Source organism: Macaca mulatta, chromosome 13, assembly GCF_049350105.2.
Source record: "Macaca mulatta isolate MMU2019108-1 chromosome 13, T2T-MMU8v2.0, whole genome shotgun sequence".
Taxonomy (NCBI): domain Eukaryota; kingdom Metazoa; phylum Chordata; class Mammalia; order Primates; family Cercopithecidae; genus Macaca; species Macaca mulatta.
This window is the reverse complement of record NC_133418.1, coordinates 84263672-84278491: the sequence shown is the minus strand read 5'-3', so window position 1 is coordinate 84278491 and position 14820 is coordinate 84263672.

Here is a 14820-nt window from a genome sequence, read left to right as displayed (position 1 = left end):
AGCACGTATTACTTCTATAAACAAGGCAGAACTTACAGTTTAAAATAAAATGTCTCTAGCCATAAACACATAGTCAATTTTATTCAATGAGAAAATATTTAAATTCTTCAAATTATCCAAATTGGTATTGAGAATGCTCCATGAAACATATATCATGATTTCCTATGTCTGTGTTATTTAGTTCCATAGCTTTTTTAAAAAACAAACAAACAAATGATGCAATCATCATATTCTACAAAAATATTTTTAAGTGGGAAATAAATTATAATTAAAATAAAACAATGGAAACAGTAAATTACTGCATCCCTGACCCCTTTCTTTCCCCTTCCGCCAATAAAATTCACATCATTGTTTAAAGACGGAGTACAGATCACAACCAGATGTATGGGAAAGGGAAAAACAAGTTTGCAGGAGAAAATAGTTTTAGTTACTACTAAAAAATTGTTTTACCAAGTCTCAGGATTAATTCTTAAGATACATAAAAGTTTAATAAATAAACAGATGTATGGAAAAAGTGAGGTTTTTGACAGCAAACTCATTTTCTCAATGTTTACATAAATAAGTGTTATTTGATGTATCTTTGAGTCTTTAAAATTAATTATATCTTATTCACATGTAAGAATGGAATTATATCTTATTCACAGATAAGAATGGAAATAGGGATCATTTAAAGTAGCATAAGTATATGTTACAAAAATAATATTAATTTATTCTCTGTTTTCCATGATTGTAATACTGTTGGAGTCCCAGAATATTATAAATGAGGCACTAATGGAAATATTTTATAGGAATGCATACTAATGTTCTGATTTCTACTCAATATGTCTTGTATTAGCCCAATACCAGTCTGCAATAAAAATTCACAGAGATAGATTGCATTGCTCAAATGATACTTGGGAAGGAAATTTAGACATATGAAGCACAATTTGTTTGGAACAAAGACATTTTGCAAAATAATTTTAGTTGATATCAAAAATGAGACAAACTGACAAACTTACTGGAAAATGTTCTATCTTAGAACTATTGATTATTAAAATTGGAAACCTTAAAAATCATTAAGGTATCATTTCCTCTATAGAAGGCAATCTAAATTACATTCAGCAGACCTCCCACAAGATAAATTCTTCAAACCCAAAGTAATGTATCATTTCACACATCACAAAATTGCTTTCTAGCATTCCTTAAAGGTCTTTTCAAAGTCATAAGCAAACTCTCCTAAGCCAGGGAACACTAGAGAGAACTTGTGTGCCTGCAACTGCGGAAGACACTTAGCATCTATATAAAATAAAATAATGTATATATTAACCCCATTTATCTGGCACACCATCAGGCACCCAGGAGATTATATGGGTAGTTGTGTCATGGTGAATTTAAAAATTTAGTATAAGTTAAATGTGTACGTTTTATTTTCCCCTTAGATTAAAAACTCATGAGAACAAAAGTCAGTTGATTCAGGTTTGTTTGGACATAAAGCTAAAGGGGTGTTTGATGAATGTGTGTGTGTGTGTGTGTGTGCACGTGCAAGAGTGTGAGTGTGTATTTACTCACTTTTGTAGATCTTTAATTATTTGCTTGTAAGTTATTCACCATAAATTGTAAACCTGTAAAGGGCAGAAAACACATTTCTGTAATTCTTTAATATAGTGTCATTTTTATAGAACCCCAAATTTAGACTTATGTATCTGATGTGCAGTTAACACCAAACACTGACAAACAACTGCTTTGAGAAAAAGTTTTCTGCAATTTGGCCAACGTGAGAAGGCAAGGTCTCTCAAACCCTGCTAAACAAAAAGAAGCAGCGGGGAATTTTTATGTGGCTAGAGAGTTAAGGGAGGGGGAGTTTCAGTGAACTAAGGAGAAAATCTGTGTGTCTTCAGTCTCAGATAACATCTTGAGCAACCAGACTCTTGAGTGTCAGCGGCTGGTCGCCATGTCCATTCCTTCTGCAAATCTTTTCCCTGACCCTGAAGTCACCTCCTCCTGCTTGGCAAAGGAACAGTACATCAGCAGTTTATATCGTGGAAACAAGGGATGTTTTTATGCAGCAAGCAAGCAAAGTCTAATTAGAATTTTCATTATTTCAGCCACTAAAAATGCTGGAGTGCTGAAATCTCAAGGGAACTGGTTACATTATGATGATATAAGAGCATTGTAAGAAATGTGATGGTCATTGTTTTCCTTATAGTTTTTGTTGTTACAGTTTTAGAGGTAGAAAAAAAAAAACTCAGTAAGTGAAAGGTTGCCATTCTTTGCCTTTGGGTAACAGTCAAGCTTTTACATAGACAGTCTGTCTAATTAAAATTACTGGAGATTTTCACCCTTCCTAAATAAATGTGTAGCAACGTTTCTAACATCTACTTGTGTCTCTTCTTTAGCCACATCTGATGGCTATAGACATAGGAATAGTTTCCTCAATTCAGGCCTAAATTATTTATCCTTTAATAAGAAGTGCATAAAAGTAAATAGGATATGGTTGCTGTCCTTGAGGAGCCCACAGTCCAGTAGAGAAGATAAACAATTTAGTGTAATATTAAGCCAAAATGAACATTTACCATGGTGGCCTTTAATCTTAGCACAGTGGGGCTAAAATTTGAGTCACATGTGTTTTGGGTAAAGGAGCTCATTTTCTACATGGCTATACATTATTCCACTGATTTTAAATTTATTTATTCATATATATATTAATATATTATTTCATCTAGGAACCTTTCCTTGATAAGTTAGGAAGAAACATATTTACCCCTTTTAGACTTTGTATCCATTTTTAATGTGCTTCACAATTTATTTAGCAAAATATTGTATTTCTTTTTTTTTTTTTTTTTTTGTTGTTGTTGTTGTTGTTGTTGTTGTTGAGACGGAGTCTCGCTCTATCGCCCAGGCTGGAGTGCAGTAGCCGGATCTCAGCTCACTGCAAGCTCTGCCTCCCAGGTTTACGCCATTCTCCTGCCTCAGCCTCCCGAGTAGCTGGGACTACAGGCGCCCGCCACCTAGCCCGGCTAGTTTTTTGTATTTTTTTTTAGTAGAGACGGGGTTTCACCGTGTTAGCCAGGATGGTCTCGATCTCCTGACCTCATGATCCACCCGTCTTGGCCTCCCAAAGTGCTGGGATTACAGGCTTGAGCCACCGTGCCCGGCCGCAAAATATTGTATTTCTTAGGAAGGCAATGGCATGTAATGGTAAACTCCTAACATATCACTGGTTATTCTGAATGTGGAAGCATTTTTCAAATTAAAAGATTAAATCAAAAGAGTATAGCAGAGCAAAGCTCGTATAAAACCACAGAGATAATTTATATTAGTCATAAATGTTTTGTCATGTTACTTTGATCTGTCATATTACATTAATATTTAACCAGGATTCTTGGTGAAGTTTCAAGCAACCTATTGCTGATGAGGCTGATATCAAGGAAATAAATCAAATGCTTTTCTCTCTTTCTCCTTCTCTAAGACAAGTTCTCTAATTCTGGGCAAAACTCTGCCTACCCTGGCTCCTTTATAAATTATAAGCACTTTCCCCCTCTTTAACATAATTATAAATTAAGCTCTTTTGTCTTTCTCCACTACAAATCTGGAAGGTTTCTAGCACCTGAGAAGTAGTAGAAATAAAATTTTACTGGGGGTACAAAATGTGGATTTAAATCTCAACTCAGTTACTATCACTGTGAGAGGCAGCAGAATGACTGCTTAAGCATCTAGATTTTGAATACAATCTCACTGGGTTTTAATTCTGGTTCTGCAATCTCACCAGTTAAATGACCTTGGGCACACATTTTCATACGCATCATTTGCTCCATCAGTAAAATGGTATAATAAGAGTTCATACCATCAGAGTTTTTATGAGGATTAAATAAATGGACACATGTAAACTACTTAGAATGATGTCTAGCATAGAGTAAAAATGCTACATACATTTGTTAATATTAGTAGGCTATTACTTGATCTTTAGTGAGTTACATAATTTTTGTGTCTCTAAAATGGCATATTGTGCTATCTACATTGAAAGGTAGCATTTCAATAATTTTTAGTTGCTTATAGTCAAACTCCTGACTGATGGCATAAATGTCGTGTGAACTGTAGACTATTGGTATGTTAGCAGTGCTTCTTACCTAGTAAACCGCATCACTTAATATCCTTCACCAGCACATTGCTTATGCTACAGATCAAACTTTTATACAAGTTTATTTGAAGTGAAGATGTATACGTTAATTAGTATTTGGGCTCACTGATGTCTAGTTTAAGTACTTTCATTAAAATTACATCACCTCTCACTGAAATGGCTCTTTAAAAAGTGTGCAATGACCTCTAGTTTGCTAAATACAATAGAGCATTTCCTGTCATTGTCTAACTTAACCTATTTGCAATATTTGACACAGGTGACCACTTGTTTTTTCTTGATTTCTTTTTTTGTTTTGGCTTGGCAGAAATAATCTAACCTCTTTTTAACATTTTAACAGGCTGATCTGATCTGTGGGATTATAAGCTGATTACAAGACAGCGAATTTTATTGTCGAACCTCTCTAACACTGAAAGTGCTCTTTTCTTAATTTAAATTAAAATCTGTTTTCTACTACCATTTCTTTTCAATGAAATGAAACAGTCAAACACTCTTAAATAAAGTATTTGAAACCAACTTCTCTCACTTACAAAATAGTTGTTAAGCATATTGGATTTATCACATACCCAGTTCACTTTTCCCCAGAGTAAACAACCCACTTCCTTAAACATTTATTATTATACAACAGTTTTTACCTTCATAGTCATCCTCTTTAGGATGACACATTTCAGTTCTCAATATCTGCATTTCAAATGTTTCAAAAGGACTCAAATGAAAGTATAGAGATGATTGTCCAGAACTGGCATATGATAGGTCATGGCCAAACCTTCTGTACAAGACTCTGGAATCATGTAACATTTTATTTCTGCTAAATGAAATACAGAAGTATTTTCTTTGAAGTAGGAACAAATAAACTGCAAATATCCCTCAGGACACCAAAATCCATCTCCCTAAATGGTAATGAGTGCTGACGTAACTCCTCTTCTAACCTAATGGTATAAAATAATGAGAGGACAAGAAGCCCACAGTTCTGGGGTCCTCTGATCTGGGAGACTGTTCTTTACACCAAAGGAGCAGCAGCACTGAGAATCATAATTGTGTGTGCATTTCCATGAAGACCTAGGAAGCAACACAGCACTACACTGGCTTGATTGCTTTTTTTTTTTTTTTTTTTTTTTTTTGTCTCTTTTATGTCCTTTGCATTTCTTATTTGCTAATTCAATTGTAATTGAGTCCAGAGTTACCATTCTACTCTTCTCACATAACCTGATTTGGCAGACTGACCTAATGCAGCTCAGTAAAATAAATGGAAACTTACTTTCTAAAACTACTAGGCTAATATATCTACATAAACTGTGTTAACTTTTTCCTTTGAGCTACAAAGTTTCTCACTTTTTAAAATGATGCTATTGTAAGAGAAGAGTATGTATCCTCCTCCTCCTCATCATCACTAACTGGGGTATTTCTTAAATTGGAATTCTATTTTTCTTGAATATTATTTGAAACACTTGATTCCCCAGTGCCATATCAAATTGGCCAAAGCAGAAAGAACAGAAAGGTTGAGTGCCTAATGTTGAGCTTTACGGTGAAGTCTTAGTGAATCAGATAGACTAACATTTTCAAATTTGCCTCAATCAGTCATGCTTATAAACCACTAGGAGATAATGTAAACTCAAGAAGCAGTGTGGAAGACTCTATGGACAATAACTTCATTTGTCACGTATTATATAGTTGGTCCACAAATACAGAGCTCTGTACCAATGTCTGTTTTTTTCACAAATGTTATAAACAATCGACAATACAGCAATAGCACTCTTTAGTTTTACACTATGATAGTTGCTGAAAATAAGAGATAGTCTGATTATTAATGTCAATGGAAGATGGAAAAAGGATAGCTGTTTTAAGCCTATGTCGTGAGCGTTTTAAGAGAGCTGGAGCTCATAGAAGGAAATTGTGAGAAGGCATATTTCAGCTCAGTGTAGAACATACTTTTTGTGAAATCAAGAACTTGCCCTAGCTGGGCATGCTTTAAGCATGGGCTTGGTGGCCATCTCCACGGCTTATAAAGATATTTCTGTAGTGTGCTAAGGATTGGAATATAAAATCTTCCAAAAAACTTTCAACTCCAGAATTTGATGAGTTTATGCCTGTAATTTAATTTAATGGATAATTTAAATTGAGAACTAACATTGTATATCTGGCATCTTTAAATGCTGAACTTCTAAATGAACCAGATATGGGAAAGGAGCTAAAAGAGTCTCATTTATCCCAATAATGTCAAATATTCTTTTATTAATTTGTATTAATTTTGTACATTGGTTTGTATTCATACTAGTGAGCTATAGGTTTTCAGTTTAAAACTGTGTGTGTGTCTACAGTATGTGTTTTAAGAAAAACAATTATGCTTTTTTTTCTTTTCTATGGGTTATTACAATTATTTTATTTCCCTTGATTCATTTACTGTTGCTAGAATATCTAAACCAATGTTAAATAATAATGGGTATAAGCAGAAATTATTCCTGTTTAATTCTGAATTTTAAATGAAAGTATTGTAGTGTTTATCATTTAAGTGTAGTACTTACTATATTTTAATAAGTAGTCTTGTCATATTTATATAGCTTTCTTAATTTATTAAGCATTACTGCTAGATTTAGGCAAATTATTTTTAGCATCTATTTGGATAATCATATTTTTCCTCTTATTTTGAATGATGTATTTAATAAATTGTATTAATCTTTTTTTTTTTTTTTTTTTTTTTTTTTTTTTTTTGGAGATAAGGTCTTGCTCTGTTACCCATGCTGGAGGGGCAGGGACATAATCACAGCTCACTGCAGCCTTGAACCCCTGGGCTTAAGTGATCCTCCCATCTCAGCCTTCCAAGTAGCTGGGACCACAGGTGTACACTGCCTCACCCAACTAATTTTTAAAACATTTTTCTGTGGAGATGGGGTCTCACTATGTTACCCAGACTGGTCTCAAACTCCTGGGCTTAAGCCATCCTCCTACCTTGGTTTCCCAAAGTGCTGGGCATGAACCACCATACCCACCAAATCAATGTATTGGTTTAGTCACTCACCTTCTTGGAATTAACTCTCCCTGACTATATTGTAGTGATCTATGGACACTTTGCAGAATTTTATTTACATTAAAACAATTCTGCTTTTATATTCATAAGAGAGATAAATGTATAGCTGCAATCTTATCTGCATTTGCTTAAACACTTCCAAAACGTTTTGGTTCTGAATATGTGTTGACTTTATAAAATAAATCGGGGAGCTTTTATTTGCTTTTGACTGGAAGAGCTTTAATAACCTTGGGATGACCTGTTATTTAAAAGTTTTTAATAAAGTTCAGTTGTGAACATACCTGATTCTCATCTCTTTTCCTATGTTTAGAACTTGATCACCTTTCCAAATTTTTTTAAGGAAATTGTCATATTCAAGTTTTTTCACTTCTTGGGTTAATTTTGATAATTTGTTGCTAGAAAACCAACTATTTCTTTTAGATTTTCATGTTCTGCTCTAGTCCTATTTTTTCCAGTATCCATGTTATGCTTTCAGAAAGTTTGTACATGTTTGCCTATTTTGTTATTTTCCTTGATCAGATGTTTAAGAGGTTCGTATATCTTATACATTTAATTTAAATATTCAAAGAAGCAGTTTTTAACTCACTTGCTTTTTGCTTTTTATTTCAGTTCTTATCTATCAATTCACTCTTCGTAATATATTTTGGCTTTTTAATATTATTTTTCTATTTTTTAATAATAAAGGGTAATCACTGTTTACTCCATAGATTTTAACAGGAAGTATTAATCATTATTTATTCTTTTAAATTTCTTTATAAATATTTTAAAATTTCACATTTGATTTCCTTTTTAATTCAATAGTTATCAAAATATTTCTTGATTTCCAAATAGTTAAGCCTTTAAAATGTTTTTAATTTTTAATTTTGAATTTATTGAATTATGAGAAGATAATACATTTTGCAAAATCTCTAATTTTTACATTTGCATCAAGGTTTAATCTGCATCTAAAACTTTCATTTCTCTGAGTATCTATCTTGATTGCATCATATGATTACCATAGACATTATCATCAGAACCATAGACTGAGTCAGGCATGGTGACTCACACTTGTAATCCCAGCACTTTGGGAGGCCGAGGCTGGCGGATCAGGAGGTCAGGAGTTCGAGACCAGCCTGGCCAACATGGTGAAAACCCGTCTCTACTAAAAATACAAAAATTACTCGGGCATGGTGGCAGGTGCCTGTAATCCCAACTACTCAGGAGTCTGAGGCAGGTTAATTGTTTGAACCCAGGAGGCGGAGGTTGCAGGTTGCAGTGAGCCGAGATTGAGCCAGTCCTCTGCAGCCTGGGCGACAGAGTGAGACTCCATCTCGGAGGAAAAAAAACCTGTAGACTGAGCTTGTGTCTTTGATTTGTTTAAGCAATAAAATCCTGCCTTGTTCCTTATTCTGTGCTCCTGAAAATCACTCTGCTTTTTTCCTGCTAAGATTTAGTTCAAAAGTCCAGCATTCTCTTAGAGTCTACTATAATCCAAACTCTCCCTATTTCTTGATTTTTGCACATTCCCACATCTTTTGACAAATCACTTTATCTTTCTGTGGTTGACCAATCACGGGTTTCTCTTAGGTAGATCTACTTCATTCTGATTGGGCCAAACCTGCAATAAGGCCTGAGTATGTGGCCAGCATCTATACCAGGAGGATACTTTCTGGAAGAAAATTATATTTCTTCTCAACTGTACTCTTTTGTAGGTGCTTATTTATTTTTCATTCTTAGCTATCAATCTCCTCAGTTTACTGTGGTATTTAAGCAAGATGAAATTAACTGGAAATTTTTATCTTACTCTCAAACAAATCTCTCTGAACTTTTTTTTTTTTCCAGGCAGATGTTGATCTTACTATCTCCGTATGCTATGGGTCTGTGATTTTGACAAATGAAGGGGAACAAAACCCACAAGCAAAATAGATTTTCTTATTATAATATCAGATTTCATTACGAGGCAAAAAATACAGAAAAACTTATTTTTTTAATTGTCTTAAGATTTTAATCATGGATATATTACCTTGAGGATAAGTGATTTTGACGGGAATCTGTTTTCCCCTACATCTATTTTTTTAAAAAAATCCTTTGAATTCAGTAATTACTTTTTGAAGAAAGAAGGTAGTTTCAGATGTTATTTTTTGAAACGACTTTTGCTCCTTACATTTTATATATAATACTTTAATTTGAAAAATTCTTCAAAATATCAAAATTTTGGCCCAGTTCATGCATATTTTCTGACTCGGAAAATCTGCCCTGCAACAATAATAAGCTGCATTGATAAAAGCACTTACAGCAAGTTTTAAAAACACTGCCATATGGTTAAGCTGACCTGGTTTTATTTGATCTGAGGTTTCCTAAGGTAATAGAATACATGTTTGGTCATGATTCAGAGACAATTAAAGCTTATTCCTGATTTCAGTTCGGGTCATGATGCAGAAGATAAAGTAGAGGAAGGTAGGAGGATGAGCCATGCACTGGGAGACCATAATAAAATCTTTTAAACCTTTAAATTCTGGTGGCATAATTTTATATCTTTTTACTTATCTAATTTGCTACGGTTTTCAAAAGTACCTGCTATTGGGTTGAAGTTATTCATTCCCTTCCAACTTCTCCAATTATCAGTAGCACTTTCCTTTACAAATAAAATTTGTGTCTCTAAATAACCTATATAGCCAATTAAATACATGATAACATATTTATATAAGATATACCATAATTATTAATATGATTACATCTGTCTTGAGATTATAGATATTTTATATTCTTTATTGAAAATGTTCATATTTCCCAAATTTAAAAAAAATTATGATGTACCATTTTTGTTATCAGAAAGGTATGGTGTTTAGAAACACATTTTTTGAGAAAGATAGAACTTGGTTTCCAAATCTTTATATTTTCAAATGGTATTGAAGGAAATATATGAGAAAATAACATGCAATTAATAAATCAAAAGCAGTTCAGTTTGCTTATAAATTTTTATGGAGCCAACTTCAATAAAGTAATCATTAGGTACAGGTTTACACGAATGACTTTTTTTTACCTGTGCAGTGATAATCTAATATTTTCTAGAAAAATTTGAATAAATGTGTTTCAAGAGAAAATGATTGTCACAGAATAACCATAAAACAAATGTATATAGCAGAACCAATCTTATCTGCATTTGTTTAAAAAATATCATTTTTGGTTGGAAAATAACATTCAAATACATTTTTATACCACTTGCTATCTATACTTAAATTGTGATTCCCCAGTATATCATCTCAAATGGTTTCCCAGAGCTGCCTTTCAATCCTATCACATTTCCCAGGCAAATCACAAGCCCAAACTCCAGGATTATAATCCAATAAGTAGAGAAGATACTATATATTCCCTTCCCATCTCTCCTCAAAATGCTAACACTTACCTCCTATTGCTTCATTCTTATGTGATAATTCATTTCATTCAGCAGATAGGAGCCATGAGAAGAGAATTTCCCATTCTTCCCACTACCAAATGGTCTGCATTAATATCCTCTATTTTCCTCCTCTAATAATGGACATAGCTCTCCTTCCTCCTTTCTACTAATCACGTTTTTTACTGAATGCCACCAGTTTTTGGATACACAAACATTTTTTCCTGCAATTATCTATTCCTTTTACGTACATATCATAATTTTTCCCTTATTTTTATTAGAAACAAACATAATGGTTTTTTTTTTATCATTATATGCCTCCTTGCAGGGCAAATCTCTCTCTAGTTATTATCCCATTTCTCTTGTCTAGGGAAAAAATAGTTTATGTAACTCAAGTAGAGATTAAAGTTCTGCTCACTTAATGCACATTGGGGAGCATCTGAAGATCAGGTAACTCCCTGAGTCAATGCAGGGTTTTATAGAGAATGGATAAGAGAGGGAGACATGTGGTTGGACTATCATAGCACTTCTCATCTCAAACTGCTGTAAAACTTGCTACTGGAATGGTTGACATTTTTTAGTTTTCCATTCCGCCTACTTGGGACTGTTGGCATATTGACATCCAGATGACTGTCAGAACAGTTTTTATCAATAGCTCTTTTGATAAGTCCATGGTTTGTTGATTAGACAAGGTCCAAGGGAGAGTTAACCAAAAAAGGTGGGAAGGGAAAACAAACAAAACAAAACATGAGGGCAAGGGTTACAGCAAGAGAAATTGGGAAGTCTCTATCATTTCTCTTTTAACCCTTTTATACTCTATTTCCCTTTATAGAAACATTTCAAGAATTCATTTTTCATACTCTTTATTGTTTTGCATGTCTCATCTGCCATTTTCTCTTAAATTAATCAAGCTTTATTCCTCAACACTCTAGTGAAAACCCTCTTGCCAATATCTTCAGTGACAGATATCTTATCAAATCTGATATTAAATACCCAATTCTTATTTTACGCAAAATTGCAGCAATCATTTGATGGTATACAATCTCTGCCTTTTTAAGAAATTAAGGTTTATCTGGCAGATGATTTTAGTTAAAATTATATATATAGTCCACCAGAATAAATCTTTGGGTTACCAATTACCTCATCATTGCTAAATCCAATGGTAAATTCTTAGTCCTTGTCTTATGTAATATACTTACACTTGATAATCCGACTCAGTTGATTACCCTCTCCTTCTGGAAATGGTTTCCATCTATCTTCGGCAAGACCTCACTGTCATGGTTTTCCTAATCATCTACTGGACTAACTTGCTATTTGATCTCATCTCTTTTAGCACCTCTCCATTTCTTTCTAACTTTTACGTATTGTGGAGCTCCTAGACTCAAATTTTCTCCTTCTTCCCCTGTCTGCTTTCCCTCACTTGCTAGATGATTTTACCTCGCACTGTGGTTTTAAATAAAAATCTATATGCTGATGACTCCAAGTTATATCCCTAGGCCCCAAATTAAATCTGGGATCCAGATTCAATACCTCCTCTTTTCTACTCAATATTTTCACTTCTTCAGAAGGTCCAGGGGCTCAGGCAGTCTGCTTCAGAGCTCTGTTCTCAATGTCTGAAATGGTGCCTGATACATGGTATGCATTCCATAAATTTTTGTTGAATAAATGATAGAATTAATCTTCTGTTATTCCTCCAGCACACAACCTATTATTCATTTATAATGATTTAATGGCGAAGTATTCTATCTCTTACCCCTGGGATAGTAATTTTCAACTGTTTCCTTCTGAGAAGTCTTCTACATTCTTCTGCAAACATATGTCAAAATGAATTGATCATTCCTCTGGCATTCTGCAACATCCACATTATAATTATTAGATTGGAAAACTTTATACTAGTCACTACTGTGTATGTATGTGTGTGTGTGTGTGTGTGGGCGTGCATGTGTGTGTGCACGTGCGTGTGTGTGTGTCCTATTAGAATGTGAATTATTTGAGCGCTGGAGTCATGTTTCATATATCTTTTTGTTCCTACCATCTTACATGATGCTTGACACACTGCACATGCAATGGCATTTTTGTTAACTTGGTAAATATAATTTTCTTCATTTGCATAATCAGAACCTAAATCTGTTTAAAAACTTCTTAAAATTTCTTTTGTTCCTGGTGTATAAATACACTGATTTAGTTATCTCTCCAGATTTCACGGCCAATTCTTTGTAATTTATTTTATAAGATGTTCATTCTATTCTACTATTGGACAAAGGAGTCCTACTACAGCCATTTATATCACTTCCTAAGAGAAGAAACATTTCTTTGTCTTGAGTTCAATCCTAATTTAAAGGCTTTTTACATAGAAATGATCACAACAATCAAAATACAGTATAAGTTTGGAAGTTTTCGATTTTTCGTAAATACAAATTAACTTATTTTAAAGTTCCATGGCATATTATTTTATAGCAAGTGTTATCTCTCTTCTGGAAACAGAAAAAAAGTAAATATAAAATAAAATATAGCCTGAGTGGGAAATGGTTTAAAATTTAGGGCCAATAGGACATAATGTATTATTTAACAAAAATGTATCTAAAATGTATAAATCTATGGGAAAATGCTCATAACCAAAACTAAAGGAAACAATAAATGTATAAAATTATTTTTCCATATCACTTTAGTATTATTTACATGTTTACACATAAATATCTATGTAAATATATTCACACATGATTATGATAGAATAGTGAGAGAGAAAATTGGAAAGAACTATATCAAAATAAGATAGGTTCTCTCTGAGAGGTGATTTTTACTTTACTTATTTTTTTTTTGGTATTTTCACATAAAAATATAAACTTCCACAAGCAATTGTAACAAAATCAAGAGTAGGCAAGTGGGGCCTGATTAAACTAACGAACTTCTGCATAGCAAAGGAAACTATCAACAGAATAAAAAGACAATCTACAGAATGAAAGAAATTATTTGCAAACTATGCATCTGACAAAGGTCTAATATCTAGAATCTATAAGGACTTAAATAACAAACAAACCTATTGAAATGGACAAAGAACATGAACAGACACTTCTCAAATGATGACATACACATGGCCAACAAGCATATGAAAAAATGCTCTATATCACTAATCATTAGAGAAATGCAAATCAAAACTACCATGAGATAACATCAGAATGGCCATTATATAAAAGGCAGAAAATAATAGATGTTGGGGAGATTATGGAGAAAATGGAATGCTTAGACAAGGTTGGTGGGAATGTATGTTAGTTTAGCCACTGTGGAAAATGGTTTGGAGGTTTCTCAAAGCACTTAAAACAGACTACCATTTAACCCAGCAATCCCATCAGTGGGTATATACCCAAAAGAATACAAATTGTTCTACTAAAAAGACACATGCAAGTGTATGTTTATCACAACACCATTCACAATAGTGAAGGCATGAAATCAAACAAGATGCCTATCAACAGTGGACTGGATAAAGAAACTATGGTACAAATACGCCATTTAATGCTATGCAGCCATAAGAAAGAATGAGATCATTTCTTTTGCAGAAACATGGATAGAGCTGGAGGTCATTATCCTAAGCAAATTAACACCAGAACAGCAAACCAAATACTGTATGTTATCACTTCTAAGTGGGAGCTAAAGATCGAGTACACATGGATACAAAGAGAGGAACAATAGATACCAGGACCTACTTTAGGGTGGAGGTTGGGATGAGGGTGAGGGTTGAAAACTACCTATCTAGTACTATGCTCTCTGAGTATCGAAATCATTTGTACACCAAATCCCAGCACCACGCAACTTACCCTAAAAAAATTGCACATACACCCCCAAACCTAAAATACAAGTTGAAAAAGAATATATATAAATCTAAAACAAAAGAACCCCAGAGTTTGCAAATTTTAAAAACAAATATTAAACATAGTTGTTTTAGGTAGAGCACAGTGGCTCGCACCTGTAATTCCATCACTTCGAGGGGCAGAGGCTGAAGGGTCACTTGAGCTCAAGAATTGGAGACTGAGAACAGCCTGGGCAGCACAGCAAGACTCTGTCTCTACAGAAAAAATAATATAAAAAATAGCCAGGCATAATTGTGCATGCCTGTATTTCCAGCAACTCAGGAGGCTGGTGTGGAAAGATTGCTTGAGCCTGGGAGGTTGAAGCTGCAGTGATCTGTGACCATGCCACTGCACTCTATCCTGGGCAACAGAGTGAGACCCTGTCTCAAAAAAAAAAAAAAAAAAAAAAAAATCATTGTTTTGGTTTAATATTAAATTTTGCATTTTCATTCATGAATTGTCC